General features: G+C 41.6%; 1 protein-coding gene across 1 annotated transcript in view; it reads right to left on the minus strand.

Annotated features, from left to right (window-relative positions):
• PLEKHG1 (pleckstrin homology and RhoGEF domain containing G1) overlaps nucleotides 1–11,412 on the minus strand; it is a 126,017-nt gene extending 114,605 nt beyond the window's left edge. The window contains exon 1 of the mRNA XM_036380094.1: nucleotides 11,146–11,412. The gene's annotated coding sequence lies outside the window, so the exon portion shown is untranslated. The remainder of the gene's footprint in view (nucleotides 1–11,145) is intronic.
• Nucleotides 11,413–17,181: the final 5,769 nt, after the last annotated feature.

Here is a 17,181-nt window from a genome sequence, read left to right on the forward strand (position 1 = left end):
CAAACCTAGCTATTTAGGTAGAATTGCGGTGCAGCTTTTTCTTAACAAAATTTATTAGCCTGCTTTGAAGCCTAAAAATGGAGGATTTTTGATTTAACAAGGGAAAGAGCTCATTCCCTCTGCTAAACTTGTAACCCCTCCCAGCCTCAGCAGAATATCAACTGGAACTGAACAAGGATACCTTTTTTATTATTTTCATTTCTCTAAGACATTGCTTTACGTTTCCCTTTTCTACAGTATCCAACATTAATTCACCTCTCCTTCTGTGCTATTTTCGTGCCATGGACTGAGCCAAAGGTGACAGTGAAGAATCCACAGAAACTGAACATCAAATGTTCCTGTTCTTAACTTTCAAGAAACTATTTAATATCTTTCTTCTTTTTTTATACCATCATAAGGCCTGTTTATATACTTGAAATGGAAACAGTGCACATTCAGCTGCAATTGATTTCCTGTATGGCAAAATACCTCAGGCATTCAGCTGGCTGGGAACACTGTGGAGGCCTCTCACCACCATCAGTTTTTTGAGACTGGGAAGCTCTGCCCAACGCTTGTTCTTATGCCAGAATAAATGAGAGACCCTGCTAAGTGTCCAAGTTAATTTGGTCTAGCTGACCCAAATCATAAACAGGCAAAATTTTTTCTTTCAAAAACACATTTCAAAAATACTGGTCTATTTTTAACTTCAACAGTAATGCCATCAATTCAATCTTGCTAATGGGGCATAATGTTCATCTACAGATGAACACATTTTTAAATACAGAAAACAAATCCATCTGAAATTTTCTTTTAACAAAATATCAATATATTTGCCTTCTCCATGCTATCTTTATAGCAATAAATTAGCAGACAATTTCACAGACTAAAACAGTATATTTTTTCTTTTGATATCACTGAGTGACAGCTACAGCAATAATTTTATTTCCTTCACTTAGTTTTTCCTTTTAACAACTGAAGACAAAGAGCAGTCTCCACTAACATTTCGAGGAATATGAAGAAGACTACATGAGTAGTCTCACCAAATTCCTGTGATCAGACTGTAACAGCTGTAACATTCAAATACCCAACCACCTGACTGTACTTCAGATTGTAAATTAAGCAAAACAGAAACGCAAAGTGCCCTATAATTACCATCCTACTTTCCACTTGTCATGTAAGTTTCCCTAGCCTCAAATCCTCCAGAGTCAAAGGACTCAATTTCAACTGCTTGAGAACCCAGTTTCTTTAAGAACCCTAGAAAAAAAAAACAGACTACAATACAACCATTTAAATATACACACATTTGTGTGTGTGTGTGTGTGTGTGTGTATATATATATATATAAATATATAAAATATACATTACATATAAGTAAATGAAAATCAGGAATCTAGATAACCCGATAACCCCAAAGAAGCCTAAACGTTTTACTGGGGCTCTCTTGTTTGACTGTAGTTTCATCAACAACAGTTTCTTAATTCTAGGGTAAAATTATTTGCCAAAAGCTGAGATATTCTCTAACCCCCAGCAGATACAATGGCCTTTCAAAACCTCTCAACTGATGATCTGAGACAGTGACATCCAATTTGACTAAAGTACAAGATCTTGGATGCTAGAGAATGTTCTATCAGCCTTCTTTAACTTTTCCAAGAAGGTTTTCTAATGATTTTACTATCCTCACACTATAAAACAGGTTAATCTGTAAGGAAAAAGAATTTTTATGCTGTGAAATTTTTATATCAATTCAGTGGTTTATTTCTTAACCATCAGTATAAGAAAATTGAACACTTTTGTACTAGAAAAACTACCATGAAGAAAAGATGTTGCATGTTTCCTTCAAGAAAGTGATTAACAAATATAGCATCATTTGTCCTGTAATTTCCATTTCATTTTTTAAAAGTTTACATGATTTAAAATAGTCTTAGTTAGTCTAGAAATATATTATTAACAGTTATTAACAAAAAGCTTTACTTCTTAATCACTTTTAGAAAATACATAGGGTTAAAGCATCAAGCAAATAGTAGCTTAAGAAGTGAAAGTACCAAAGAAACCTGCATTCAGATATTTAAACTGACTTGAACCATAATGTCTGGCTCTCCTGTGAAAAACACTTTGGAACTTGGGGTTCACACTGTAATGTTAAATTAAAAGCCTGTAAGATTGAAAACTATCTTTCAAAATGCTGTAAAATTAAGGTGCTCCTTTCAGGTATACTCTAGTATACCTGGGGAGGCAAGCAAAATAATTTTCAGTAAGAGGATGGGTGCTTTACTTTATCCCTTAGGAGTCACTGAGATTATCTTTACCTCAGTTTCACTAAGAAGTGTAAATGACACATAACCCTTGTGTCCTACTGACTCTCAGTGTGGTGAAAGCTAGCATTATCACTTTAGTCCAGTTAACGGGCTCCCTCAAATCATGAGGTCTGAGCTTTGAAATCTCTGCTTTTAAAGAATTTCCTTATCCTGCTTCAGCCAGGCTAAAAGACTACAGTAAGCCAGAGCCACTCAACTACATGTAATTGTGTTCCACAAACTTACAGGTGAGAATTTGCTTCCATTTCAAGTAGGACATCAAGACATTAGTTCCACTCATTGACATTCCTGCTCTCACCTAGTCCCCAGCCACACCTCACATCCATACAACTCCATCCCTACAACTTGGACTTTATTGTGCATTGGACTTAATAAAATTGTGTCAACACATACTGTAGCATTTTAAAACAAACACTCTTGCTGAACAATTCCACATACTGACCCTATAAAAAAGCTCAGAATAAAATTCTTTGTAGATGTTCACATGTGCTAGACAGCAAATCATTGTGCAAGTTTAATCACCAGAGAGGAGAACTAAAGTAAAAATTTATTTGACATGACTTTTACTGAGCTATGTGCCAGTTCCTAAAGCCCAGCTTTTCTGGCTGAGGAACGCAGTTTGCTGTTACAGGAAGGCCACACGCTGTAGCACCTTCTCACTGCACGACAGAACCGATTAACAGACGGAAAATGCGCCACATCCCAAGCAAACGGATTTATTCCACATGCAATCAGCTGAGAGCTTTCCCAGACACATCAAGCTAATTTCATGGACTAAGTTCATGCAGCGCTCTTGGAGTTTCCTTCACTCTACCCATTCACAACAGTGAACAGCACAAAGGTGAGTTGCATGACAAGGTCAACAGCTGAGTGATTCTTTGCCAGAACTTCTCCAGACCATCCCTGCTATGACCTCAAACTGTCCACTGGAAAGAAGTCAGCACTAGACAAGTAACTGTGACCCAGATACCAGAACTAATCACCCCCTGATATGACTCAATATTTATAATTAATAAATAAAAGGAACCAACCCAGTACATTTTCCTGAAATCATCAGAGGATGGGCATCACTGATCCTCTATTAAATATTGAAAGAACTCTTTGTGCAACACTGACATTGATTTAAAGAGCAAAAGGGAAAAAACCCATAACATTTAGTGGCAGACTCCTTATCGGTACAAGACAGCAGCAATGAAGAAGCATCCAGATGGCCCTAGCATCCAGACCCCTGTGGAAGGTCCACGAGCTCCATGATGCACACAGCCAGGGTGGGCAGGTGCATCTGTCAGGTATGTGTGTCAGCACTGTTCCCTTGAGATGAAAGAGACTCACAAGCAACAGATCTTCAGTAACAAAGGCTGATGACCAGCTTTTCTTCTGAAGAGAGCAAATGAGATCATCAGGTTTTGTTTTTTCAGAATTCTTCCTTGAAAAGCAACCACAACCCCTATCCTATCCAAACAGCATGCAGTAGTGTCTGGAAGAAAACTTTTCTCCTCCATACCCTACCTGTGCACATCACAGGTCCCAGTCACATCAATGCTTCACCAAAACAGGGCAGAAAAACAAACAAACAAAAAAAAATCACCTATTCTCCTTACTTTGACCCTGTGGGAGTCTGGGTCAGTACTTATTCTGTGCTTTGGATGAACAAACTGATTTAAAGGGGCCTGAGGAGTGCAAGAGCCAAATCTGTGTTTGAGAGCAAAGGTTGTTTATCAGCAGGATCCTCTGCTGCAAGGTTGCAGAAAGAACCTCTTCAACATGGATCCTCTTGGATCTGCAGTGTGCATGGCAGCAGCAGGACAGCCTAGGTCTAAGATGAAGAACACAAGTGACCCTGTCAGCATGCACAGCCATGAGTGAGGAAGCACACCTGTGCTGGGAACAGGCCACACTGCCAAGGAGAGAGCTGCTGCAGGTGAAGTGGCAAAGTGCAAACTGCAGTAACTGAGATCACCAGGATGAGTCAGCACCAAGAGATCAGCTCCAAAATCTGCCCAGCATGGCTTGTGCCTTAGCAAACCACTCTGTCCTTCACAAGAGAAAAGTGGGGTTTTCTTAGTGCTCTGGTCTACACTTCCCTGCTGGCAGGCTCTAAGAAAATGGAAAACAATTCCTGAAGGGAAGGTCTGCAGAAAACTTGTCCTTTTCACCTCAGAAATATGCCTAGCACTGACTCTCCTAGCACAGATATCTCCAATACCAATTTAGGAACTGTGTCATCTAAAGAAACAGAGGAGCACAAGCATGCCAAGATGTTGCCCTACATATCAGAAAGAAACCTTAGAGATTAAATGGTCATTAATGCCCTCAGAAATCACTTACTTCCACTTAATAACAGATCACAGTATGCTAGAGTGGCCTGCCAAAACATCTACACTGTGCCTGATGCTTGGTACTGCGGGTAGAGTTTAAGAAAGTCAGCAGCTTTGCCCCAAAAATCTGGCAAAAACTCAGAAGATTAAATGACTTCAAGCTCAGGAGGAAGAGATGATGGAGGCAATCTCATCATACCATAAAGCTCACAGTGCAACCAACCTGATAAGGCAAGGATTGTCAGAGGCTATATCCAGTGAGGAGTGGGCTAAGTGGTCCTGTCTGCCAGCAGACACAGACAGAAACCCTTTTCAAGGCAGGAGGAGCACAGAATGACTAAGATAAAGCAAATCAGAGATTTATGACTTCAGATTCATCCAACATGAGAGAGACTGACAATTACCAGAAGAGACTGACAGAAAGATGTTACAAACCACATGCTGGTAGAGTATGAGGGAAGGCAAACTATCTCTCCAAATTCAGTAATGATTTATTGTTAAATACATCTTTGTCTACCACTCAAATAGGCTGACTACTGATTCTTCAGAGAAATTAGTGCTTCCACAAGCAACTGAATGTGATGTGACACAAGCAAATGAACTATGATGACATCACTCACACACTGAGGTGTGACAGCTCCCTGAGCAACTTCACGAGGCCTGTTATCAGGATAGTGAGAAGGAACTGGAAACTAAACAGTGAGAAAGCTTCATAAGCACTTGAGTATGAAGCAAGCTCATCTTGGCAGCACCAATACTGCTTGTAAGCCAAACCCAAGTTTCTGCTATTAACTTGGTTTCAGTTTAAACCAGTAAGTGGAAAGCTCAGTGCATACTGAAGTGATAAAGATTACTGACATGCAAATAAATAGTTCTTCATCTCACCTATTTCCGAAATTATTTACAAAGAAGGAACTATCATTTTTCCCCCATATCAGACATCAAGGACACAAAGCACTATGTTACTTTATACTGAAGCACCACAGATCAGTGGCAGCAGCAGAAAGGAAGCTGCTGTCTCTGCCTTTCTGAAACATGTTGGGACATCAGCTATGGATCTGGACTCACTGGGGTAGACAATGCAAATACAGAAAAAGAAACAAAGACAGAAAGAAAACCCCCAAACAACACACTGATTCCAGTACACAATGAAGCTGCAGCAGACTGTGTATCTAATCTTAGGGGACGTACATGAGGGTAAACATTTTCCAAATACTTTAACAAACCAGAGTTTGCAGGAGGTTAGGGAGGAGACTTGTCTATGTTTACAGATAACTTTGCATAACACAAAGGGAAGGACAGGAGAAAGTACAAGCACTAGAGCCTATGCACTAAATCTAGGAGCTAGAGACTCCTTACATGGGCTAATTAAAAGGCATAAGTCGACCTTGGAGGCAGATGACAGTGCTGGAAGATGTCAGCCATGACCATGAAAAGAAACTGGCTGTTACGCTGTTCCCGATACCGCTCCTTACGACAACCCAAACAGCCATCCTCTCCCCAAGGTTTTATCTCCAATGGCTGTGAGCAAGCAAATGAGCAGGTGATTCAATCACTCTAGCCATGACACACTTTTTATCTCTGCTCTGTACTTCCAGGGAAAGGAAGCACACATCTTATCAGCAGAAAACAGCAGCTGAGTGATACTAATGCTTGGAGCGTGATCCTGAAACACTGAATGGATACGAAGGTTCAAATATTTAAATGTTAGCATTCATTAAGTTAGGTTTTAAAACATCTGGGCAGGGCTCACAAGCAAGTTTCTACAGAATGTATGCTTACAGGAAGAGGCTTGGCACCACTTGCAGTCTGAAACTCAGAGCAGGCAAGCAAGGCTTAAAGGATTCAAAGTTAATTAGCACTGCTTCAGTTTAAAGTTTACATGGGAAACTGCTGCCAGCTCAATTTATACCTGTTCATTACCCTTATAAAAAACACATGCAGCCTCCACTAGCATAATCATCATGGTCCCAGAGAACATTAGGAAGCAGAACTAGTGGAGCTCATGTTGAGGAAAGAAGAAAAGAATCAAGTCAAATGCACGAAGTCACTCTTACAGATAAATTTTCAAGGTGTCACCTTGCTTTGTATTTTCACAGCAATGCTCTGCATTGTGATTAGTGAAAACACAGGTAGTGACCACTCCCACATGCAGGTACTTCAGCAGGCACCCCAGTCAAGAGATGATAGTGGGTTTAAGAGTTGTAACATGACTTAGACAACTGCTTCTTTCAGGCCTCCTTGATAAGTATAAGTAGTTTTCCCCTCCATTTCCTTCCCCAGTCCTCCCTGACTAGGCCCCTTTCTCTTCCTGTATTTGTAATCAACTTCAAGTTAAACCTATTTCAGGCCAAGTTCATATAAACTCAACTTTTGGTGAATCAGCCTAGACTAACCTATTTGATACAACCACCATAACTAAAAAAAAAAAAATTAATGGATTTGGGAGACTTTAAGCACTAAGAGACAGTTTGTCACACACTTTTTAAAAAATTAATTAATACCAACAGGCCATACTGGTACTTTTAGTTATTATTAAATCTGTTCACATTCATCTTTTGTATTCTTATCCACACATATAAAAGACTCCTGTACTTAGAGTTGCAAGTGTTGCCACTGCACTAAGATTGACTTTACTCTTCATTCCCTTTACTCCTGTTCCCAGGCCAGTTTTGTGGTTTCACCACTCACTGTGGTGTGTGAGGCTTTTCTAAAGTGGAGGGGCAATCTAGGCTCCACATCCTTTGCATTCTAAGTTTACAAGAATAACACTTTCTTCCACTTTTTTTTCCTCATTGACAGTCCTACTAGCTACAACTTTGCATGTGCAGAGACAGTAATGCAGGTTCTCAGAATTAACCATTCAGCAGCAGTTCTGCAAGCCTTTCAGTCACTCCAGACTTTGCTGAGGGCTGCAAAAATTCTTTTCCCCCACCTCCCCCTCTTAACTCTACAGAAACAGAATGTCATTTAGAGTAAGTAGTGGTAAGACATCCTCCTTGTCCCCACCAGAAAAAAATCCAGTTTATTATAAGAGGATCACCATCTCTCCAAATGTCTTCAGTAGACATTACATTATTAACTTACATTTTTTCATATTTTATTATTCTATCTTCTATTATATATTCTAGATATATTATCATCTAGATATATTATTATTATATATTCTAGATATATATTATATATCTGTTCACTATATTAGGCAATTAAGAAATTTATGGCAAAGTAACTTAAAGCCATAATTAATTTAACATGTCAATAAAACATTTCTTTAACACAGCAACCTTCCTTCTCAACACAACTGAATGCAAAAGAGCATCAGATGCATCAGATTAATTCCTCTGTCCTAACTTATAACTGCCACAGCTCTATACATGTCTAATCTGAGAAACACTTCTAAATGGAGCCTGCAAATGCCTCCCTTCATCAGCTTGGATGTTCCCATTATTTCCTGACCCAGCACATCTGACCCTACGGAGTTGGGGTGCATGACAGGGCCGTGCTGCCACCCAGAAATGTGGTCCCTCTTCTTCACAACCCCATGCTCCCAAGACCAAGAGCTGCAGCTCTGGCTTGGCCAGTAGAAACTTAGTGGTGCCCAGCAACTGCTACTGCTGCAACCAAGCATGAAGAAAATTAAGAAATAAATAAATAAATAAATAAAAGCCAACAGTTGAATGAGTCTCTCTGCTTTAACAACTGTGCTAAGTATCTGTTAAAATATTGCTATTTTGGAATTCTTAAAAAAATGAAGAGATAAAATAAAAAAGCTCCATCCATTCTGTAGTATCCTTCCCTAATAATTGCTTTGGTTTAGGATTGGTCTTTTTTAGTGACAATTTTAGAGATGACACCTCTGTACATAAACTTTTTTTCAATAGCAGTATCTCTGGCTAATCTGTGGAACTACTCTTCAAAATTAGTAACAGCAGATTCTGTAACTGTTTTCTTGATTCTTGATTATTTTTGGGTTGATCTCAAAAGTACTCACCAGTCTCTAAAAATTGTATGGGTGATGCTACCACAAAGCAAGATAATATGGCAGAAGCCAATGTCAAATTACAGTTCTGTTAGTGTTCTATGGTTAGAGAAACAGACCAGCTTTGCATTGCTGAGTTTGCATTCAAAGACAATAAAGCACTACTTCAAGTAAATGCCTTTTGTCAGTTGCTACAGCTCTATCTGGTTAGCAGGGCTTTAAAAAGCCTTTCCTGAACAGGAGCCAAGAAATCACAAGCATATGAAAGGCAGAGGACAACAGGTATACAACAGCCCAATCCAAATAAATGCACACAAGGAAGCTTTCAAACATGCGCACTGCTCCAAATGACTTCACAGAAATACTATCACCGGTGCCACATGAAAGACTCTGTCAGTGAAAGGTTCAAACAAACCAACCTACACAAATAACCTTAGCAAAAAGTACCCAAGCTCACTACGTGCCACTTATTAGGTAAGTAAGCAGGTATTTTCACTTCCCTTCTAGGGAACAACAAAGGTTTAAAATAAAATAACAAAACAAAACTACAAAGAAACCCAAAACACGACCCCATAAAAAAACCTAGACAAAAACACCCCACTTCCACACAGGAAGGTACCAAGTGCTCAGTTAGTTAGTTCCAAACCCTTTCTACCTTTTTCCATGGCCTCACAATCAAACACTTTAGTCTCAAAGTATGCCTCTAGACAGTTAATTCGTAGTCTCACATCCTGCCCAAGGAAGAAGAACACATTAGCAGATGTCCTGAAATGTTGAGAGCTGCCAACAAAGTAGGTTCACTACTTGAAGATTTCCACTTAAAAATCAAGTCAATGCTGTCTTTGCAAGATGTTATCAAGTAAGACTATCAATTACAAACTGATTAGGCTACAAACCTATTCTTTTTCCTTTCTCTTTTTTTTCTTTTTTTTTGGAAAATCAAAAGTAAAACAGCAAGAAAAATGACACCTTAACACCTAGTGTTAGAATCATAGCATGCCTTTGCAGAGATGCACTAAGTTGTGTGGCCACAGGTCCACATTGTTTGCTTAGGGCTCTCCAGATCTGTGAGAAACAGCCAGCATTCCCGTAAATGAACACATTTAAAACTGAACCTTTTATCAGAGTGTTTTGCACTATTTCTAGTTTGCCAACTGAGAACACAGAGCAGAAGTAGAGTCCAAGTTTAATAGCTAAGCATCTGCATGGACCCAAGAACAATACCAATATTCATTAAGAGGCCAGTCTCAAACTGCCTTCTCATATTTTCGAGACAAGCACTCTATTAATACATTTCCTAACCTTAGCATAACTCTTATGTTTTCATCCCAAAGCACCCACACACACATTGGTGAAGAGTTCCCAAAATTATGACAACTACGTGCCCTACACACACCAGGGGGAAAAAACCCTAAAAATAAATCTCAAGGAAGCTATATATTGTGCCTTGCCAACCACAGTGAATTGTACAGCCAGAAGTTGCTACATCCAGATTTAGCTTCACACAAGCTAACAGGATTCCTTTATAAATTTAGCTAGAGGCACGGGCAACAAACGCTTGTGGAAATTCGAACCGCAGCTCTCCAGCAGCAAAGACTGCTCCCTCCAAGAATGAAACAGTAGCAAAAGATGACTATTAGTAGGCTCTTATTACACAGCTTTCAAAACACCTTAAAGTCATCAGGTTCTCTAGGCAGTGTTATTAAACTGCTGAAGTACCAGCGAACATTAAAGAAAAAAGCAAGGCCACAGCTCTTTCTGTGCCTGCCAATTAATAATCAAAGGAGGAAAAAAGCCAACTAGAGAGAGACCGTATTGGAAACCAGCTGAACGTTCGCCTAAGTTTGTTTCAGGTCATTTTCCCTCATACTTGGAGCAGTGTGGCTTGTGAAGAAAGAAGGAAACGAGTGCCTCAGGTCTGTCAGTCCTAACTGAAGCATGAGATCTGAAGGGCTTCTCTTCCAGCAGGAGCGACTGGGACACACGACCCGCAAAGCAAGGAAAAGATGAGCACAGGATATGGGGAAATGCACACAGGATCCTATAGGGCAGCTCTGCCCCACTGCCTCGCCATAGAATCAAAGCTCCTGCTACTTAACAATAGATCAATCATATTTTTAAACCTCTTCAGGCCATACTTATCACAATCCCATTAACTTTAAAACATTTTTTAAAATAGAGGATGGGTTTTGGGGGTTTGTTAAAGCATCCCCACAAAACCTGAGGCCCTATGGAATTTTATCATATTTTAAAAGAAGTACCTTCTCCCTCGCCGCAGAAAGTCGATGAAGCCCCCAGGCTCGGGCTGAGCGGGTGCAGCTCGGCCAGGCTGCCCCGGCGGAGCACAAAGCGGCGCGGCGGCCGCGGTGGGAGCCGGGCGCACGGTGCCTGCGGCGGGCAGCGCACAAAGGCTGCGCTCACGGAACGCGCTGCGCTGCCGAGCCCCCGGCGCGGTCTCGGGGGCTGCGGGACACCGGTACCTCCCGTCCCGCCCCGGGAGCCGCCGCCCCCTCCCCGGCGCGCCCCACCGAACAAAGCCCCCGGCAGCGCTCACCGGCAGCCTTTCGCCGTCTTCTGCCCTCGCCCAGCGCTCCTCCTCCCGCTGGAAATCCAGGCGCAGGGGTGCGGTGGAGTGCGGGAGCTTACCCCGCTCCGCAGCACATGCAGCGGCTGCCGGGTGTCCGCCCCGCAGCGCCCGCGGCCGCGCCCCGGCTCACTCCGTGCGCTGCAGCTCCGGGCAGCCGCTTAATCGCCAAACTTCCTCCTCCTCCTCCTCCTCCTGCCGGCTGGGCAGAGGAGTCTGTGAAACTCCCCTCCTCCATGCAGCTCCCGCAGCCCAGCCGCTGCCTCAGCCCCTCCCCGGGGAGGCCTGGCCCGGCTTTGGGCTGGTGCTTGCTCTGCTCTCCTTCTCCTTCCCCTCCCTGCTCCGCCGCCCCCCAGCCCCCGAGGCTGGGAAAGGGGGGAACAGAGATTAACCACTCGGATTTGTCTCTGGAATGGAGCCAAAGAGAGCAGTCGGATTACAGCCCCGGGAAGAAGAAGGAAGGAAAAGGGAATGGGGGATGAAAAAAAAAAAAAAATCCGCTACTGTTTTCACGGAGGGAAAAGCGCTGGGCTCTCCTGCCCTCCCCCGTGTGTCAGGTCACAGCCTCTCCGCCCGGCTGCGAGCCCCATCCCCGCTCGCCGAGCTGCCCACCGGCTCCTCTCCGCCACCACCACAGGTCTGAAGTTCAATTCACAGGTCTGAGAGAGCTTCTGTAAATGAGTTGCCAAATTGCCAAAATGCGAAGGGGGCAAGGCCACCACGAAATACAGACCCATAAAAAGCAAATTCCAAGAGGTTGTAGATAGAGATTACACCTGCCTCGTGGCAGGCTGCTGGGTCGTCTTCTTTGGAAAGGTGTGTTAAAAGTTACACAACATTAAAAACCAATACATTTAAAAAAACACACAAAAGAGAAAAAACTGGCTTAAATAAAGCCTGAATTCTTCATACATGTTCAGTGCTCCTTTTTTCTCTGAGCCCTAACAAAATCCTTGGTTTCCTGTAAAACCTCATTCCATATTTCACATTTAGTAAAGCTGTATTGCTTTAGTTCTATAACAGTTTCTCCCTCTACTTGTGCTAATAACACAGCACGTGGAATGCAAGGAAAATTGAGAGGTTAGAGCAGCTCATTCTTTTCAGATGTCACAAGAAGTAATTACAGCAGTAATTCAGAAAAGCAAGAAGTTTCAGTGTTTGCCCTCATCTTACCTGTTCTCATTGGAATCCTGAAAAAGCAAACCAAAAAACTCCCCCAAAACCACCAAAACACCTTGGTCAGGGTCTGTTTTTCTGTCATTGATTCAGAAGCCCAGAGCTCTTTTCCAACATACACACTGAATATTCTTCAGACCGGTGCTGAATTTTAAAAAATTCCCCCATTTATTGATTCATTTTGGCCACATTTCTACACTAAAGTTTGTGTTTAATAAGTGGGATTGTATTACCTTTTCAAGAAAAAAAACACCTCAAATGGTTTAATTGCAGCTTATAATGTTAATTACAGCTTATAATGTTATTATCCATAACATTTATTGACATTGCAGAATTACAGCATAGTTATCATAGAATCACAGAATATTCTGAGTTAGAAAGGACTCTCAAGGATCAAGTCCAAGTCCTGCTCCTGCAGAGCACAGCCCCAGGAATCCCCCTGTGCCTGGCAGAGTTATCCAAATGCTCCTTGAACTCTGCCAGGCTGGTGCTGTGACCATTTCCCTGGGGAATTGGTTCCAGAGCCCAGCCACCCTCTGGGTGAAGAACCTTATCACCCAGGGGTAAATCTCGCTCCACTCCTATTTCCTTGGGAGCCACCACTCTCCTACCAGGCAGGAAAGGCAGATCACAGAAGGCTGGACTCCACAGTAAATACTCTGGAGCAGTATTCTACAAAGTTGCTTGACAGGGGGGCAAGTGGGAAAAGGGCAATTTCAGATGAGATTTAGTAGCTTCACTGAAATCAGCCCACTGATCTCCTGAACTACATACCTACTCCATGTCTGAATTCAGCATCCAGCTGAGCACACATCCTTGCCTCAGCACGCTACACTCTGGCCTTGTGCTGGGAACAAAAAGTGAGCCTTCATTTGCAAGTCAATAGAAAAAAAAAGAAAAAAAAAGAAAAAAATCAAGAAAAAAAGCAACAATACTTCTCTGATGAAACTGCTGGGAGAGAAGCATTTGTAAATCTTTCCCATTTGGGGAATCAGGGAATGTTTTTCCTTTATGAATAGATCTTTGAAAGATGGCAATAAAACAAACTACTGCTTGATGCATTTAACTTGGTCCAAATTAAAACAAATGAAAACGCACACACATCCCCAAATGGGAAATACAGCAAAAGCCCCAAACCACAGACTATTCCAAGTTCCTTTAAGAAACTGTATAGTCTCTCCAAATATGTTTTAAAGGCCTTACATGATCTGTTCCATATGGAGTTTGTTTTTCCTCAGTGCTGTGACTAACAGGAAAAATCTTCAAGAGGAGAAGTCTCTTCCTCTCTCTTCATCCTTCTACCTCTGTTTCCCCAAAGGACTGATCATGAGTCTGTCTGGTTTCTGTTTGCTTGTGCTAAAAATAACATTACAGTGGACTGACAAAATACCCTGAGTTTTAAGGCAACTGACTGATAATGTAGGATTATCGTCACGAAGGAGTGAGAGAGGTTTAAAGGCCAAGTTTAGCAACAGTGTAACACAACATAGTCTATCTGAAGAACCACCCATTTTTGGAGGAATTAGATACATGGACCAATTGTAGGAACTCCTGTCTTTGAAGCTAATTCATGTAACTATTGGTAAAAGGGCACAGGTACCAAGGAAGCTGCAGGCAGGTGAACCTTTCTCCTGGGTTTTGCCTGTGCACCAGAAGGTCACTGGCAGAGGGGGAGCACCAGTTGTTGTCAGTCACCCTCAGCAGCACTCCTGTGCACAGGCAAGAAGCAAGTCCTTGTTCCCCCAGCTCCACCTTTTCTGACACACATCTTTTTCTGCTCACTCTCACAGCATGTGTCATACTCTCACACTGCAGGATCCCTGTGTTCCTCCATACATAAGGTGGGATCCAGCTCCATCTGCCAGCTCTTCGCCTCTGTCCTTCCAGCTGTGCTGGCAGTCAGAAATTTGCACTGCTAATGAGTTGGTGTCTTTCACAATGGTGGCCAGGACTTCCCTTCATGTACTACTTGAAAGTGATTTGCTTACTGTGTTGGGCACCTATACCTAAAATTATTTTCCTTCTAGGCCTGCTTATATCAACTGGTCTACCAGTAAGTTTGTACATATGTTCTCAAACATCACAGCATATCTTTATGTCACCGTCTCTGAACTGCACCAGTCATTTGTTAATGTTTTCCTCATTCTGGCTGTGACTCAGCAAAACTGTAACCAATGCCTCTAAATGTACAGAAATCACTGTCACTTCAGTTTTGCTGACTGATGATTAATTTCAGCATTCACTTGAGGAGAAGCACAAGTTTATCTGTTGTGAGTTAGAACCTGGGGAAGGGGGAAAGCCTGTCCATATAATAAGAGAAAACTGCTACTTGTAAAGACACCCCCCACACACACTTAAAAGAAAAGGACACATCCCAGAATTGATGGTTTGGTGAGGGGGAGGATCTGTAGAAGAAAACTGCTTCATCTATTTTCCCTGTTTTACACAAGGGTGTAAAACAGGGAAAACAGATATAATGTTAACCTGGGCACTCCCCAGTCAGCAATAATAATAACAACAATAATAATAATAATTTTAAAAAATGCAGTGTTCTCCTTGCCTTGTGTCCAAATTAATTATTCCACCCACAATATAATTTAATTGGCAGGCACAGGTACACTCATTTGCTTTGCAAAGCAATATTATTAAGTGTAGGGGGTTTTTAGAGCTGTGCTCCTGTTTCATGGAACACACTCTTTCATGTACACTAATGCCAAGGAGTACACAACCATTCCAGTAATTATATGTTCCAGTAAAACCATTAATATCAAATAAAATGCTATCATAACTACTTTATGCCTGTATCCTGCAGGTATTCAATTACCTCCAAGTTGATGAGATACCTGTGTGAAAAAAAAAAATTGGAAGCCTATTTAAGTCTTTACAGCAACAGCTGCTAAAACATTTAATCACAAAGTTCAAAATATCTTACTCCCAATCTTACTGTGGAGTTTAAGTGGAAGTACTTTAAATACAAGATGACTTTGCATGCCACTTGCCCTGGGAAACAAATAGCATGCATAAAGAAAGGGAGTAAGAGGAAAAAGTTTAGTGGTTACAAGTACGAAGACTGTCAACATAAGAAAAGAGCAAAATATTGTACAGAAGGAAAAGACTGAATTTAATCTTTCTAGGGAGAGGGTTTGATTCCTTTGTCTGGGAATATTTCCATGCAGAAGTAAACATCTTTGAGATGATTTGCTTTTCCACATAGCAGCACTGCTTGGATCTTCCACAAATGCAACTGTATTTCATAAAAAAAGCATGGAGACCAGCTGCAGTTTTCATGAAATAGGCTTCTGGTAAATTCAAAAGCTGGTGCAATTATGTTGTCAGCTCAGGTCTCAAATTCCTTACAAGTCTTGGGTCTTAAGCACAGCCTCCACCATGATGCTTTTTTCATTGTATTAAAGATTAGCTGTCTACATTTCCCATCTGTTCTTCTACAGAATTTTTTCCTCTGTATTATTCCTGAAAACATTTGCATCTACACCCTTGCAAACAAAAACCATGTTTCAGTCTTACAAGGGCTCATCTTCTTCCCAATTGAATTTTCTTTGGAGCATTTTAGGTTATAAAGCTGGAATTGAGCCATTCATTTCAAACTTTGGCCTGCAGCCATCTTGCTCTAGAAGAAAATGCCCACTAGTTCCATGCTCCTCATAACAAAGCCACAAGTTAAGGATGACTTATTGCAACTCCTCCAGGATGGAAGATGCTTACCCCGTTTTCTCCAGACAGAACAGTCAAAAGCTCAAAATAAAGCTGGAGCAGGATCCCAGCCACTTCCTCTTCTCTGTTTAGTTGCTTGCACAGCAAACAGCCTTACTGGGCATACAGGAGGTGCTTGTTTCTCACAATTCAGCTGCCTCTTCTTGGCTTGAATTAATTATTCACAAAAAGAGTATTAGGATGTCACAGGAGGCCTTCATCTTGTGTGTTTTATTTAGGGGCTGCAAGATCATGCTCTTTAAGAGGGTTTTTTCTTGCTGCATGCTTTGTGGTGAGTCTATGTGTACAAAAAAGCAGGATCAAGTCCAAGGTCTTCAGAGCACAACAAGGAGTATATTAGAGTTGTTTTAAGCAGCAGCTAAGAGTTACTTTTCAACACTGCTAATACAGGTGCTCAGATGGCAGATGAACTCATCTGATTACAGGACTCCAACTTCAAGGAAACTCCTTCAAATATAAGAAACCACTGGTTTCTTCTTGGTTTCTTCTGACTCATCTAGGTTATTTAAAAAGAACTTTTACTACTTACATGGAAATCTTGTGGTTCCCTACTTTCAGCTATAGCTTTTAAAGCACAATGCTCCATAATAATTAGACTAATTGTTTTAAACTACCTTCTGAGTAATAAGTAATAAACGTGCTTTTTTTTCTTAGGCAATAAACTAAATTCAGCCCCTAACTTCTTCAAGATCACCACCCAGTCCCTGGAGTATTTTCCTCAAGCACAACTAGTCCTGGATTCTTCCTTGCATTTATTCTGGTTTGCTGCCCATCAGAGAGTGAGGACCCCAGAGCAGGAAGATTGCAAGGGCAGTTCTCTGGGCATGCATCAGAGAGGATCCCAAGGGGCAAACTTCCAAGAAGGAGCTAAGAGGACTGTAATCTACTTTGCTGTATCGCTGTCTAATGCAACTCGCAGTGCAAATCACCTATCAGATAACTGTTTGGCCACTGTTCAGCCATCCCAATCCTCATCAAAGCTGCATCCCATGCTGTCCTAACCTACTACCACAGCAAAAGATTTTTCTCTCTCTGAGTAAATTCTATGAGTGGCAAAAGCCAACCAGAGCATGGGCAGCAGGGCATAATTCATCACAA

This window comes from Molothrus ater, chromosome 3 (genome assembly GCF_012460135.2).
Source record: "Molothrus ater isolate BHLD 08-10-18 breed brown headed cowbird chromosome 3, BPBGC_Mater_1.1, whole genome shotgun sequence".
Taxonomy (NCBI): Eukaryota; Metazoa; Chordata; class Aves; order Passeriformes; family Icteridae; genus Molothrus; species Molothrus ater.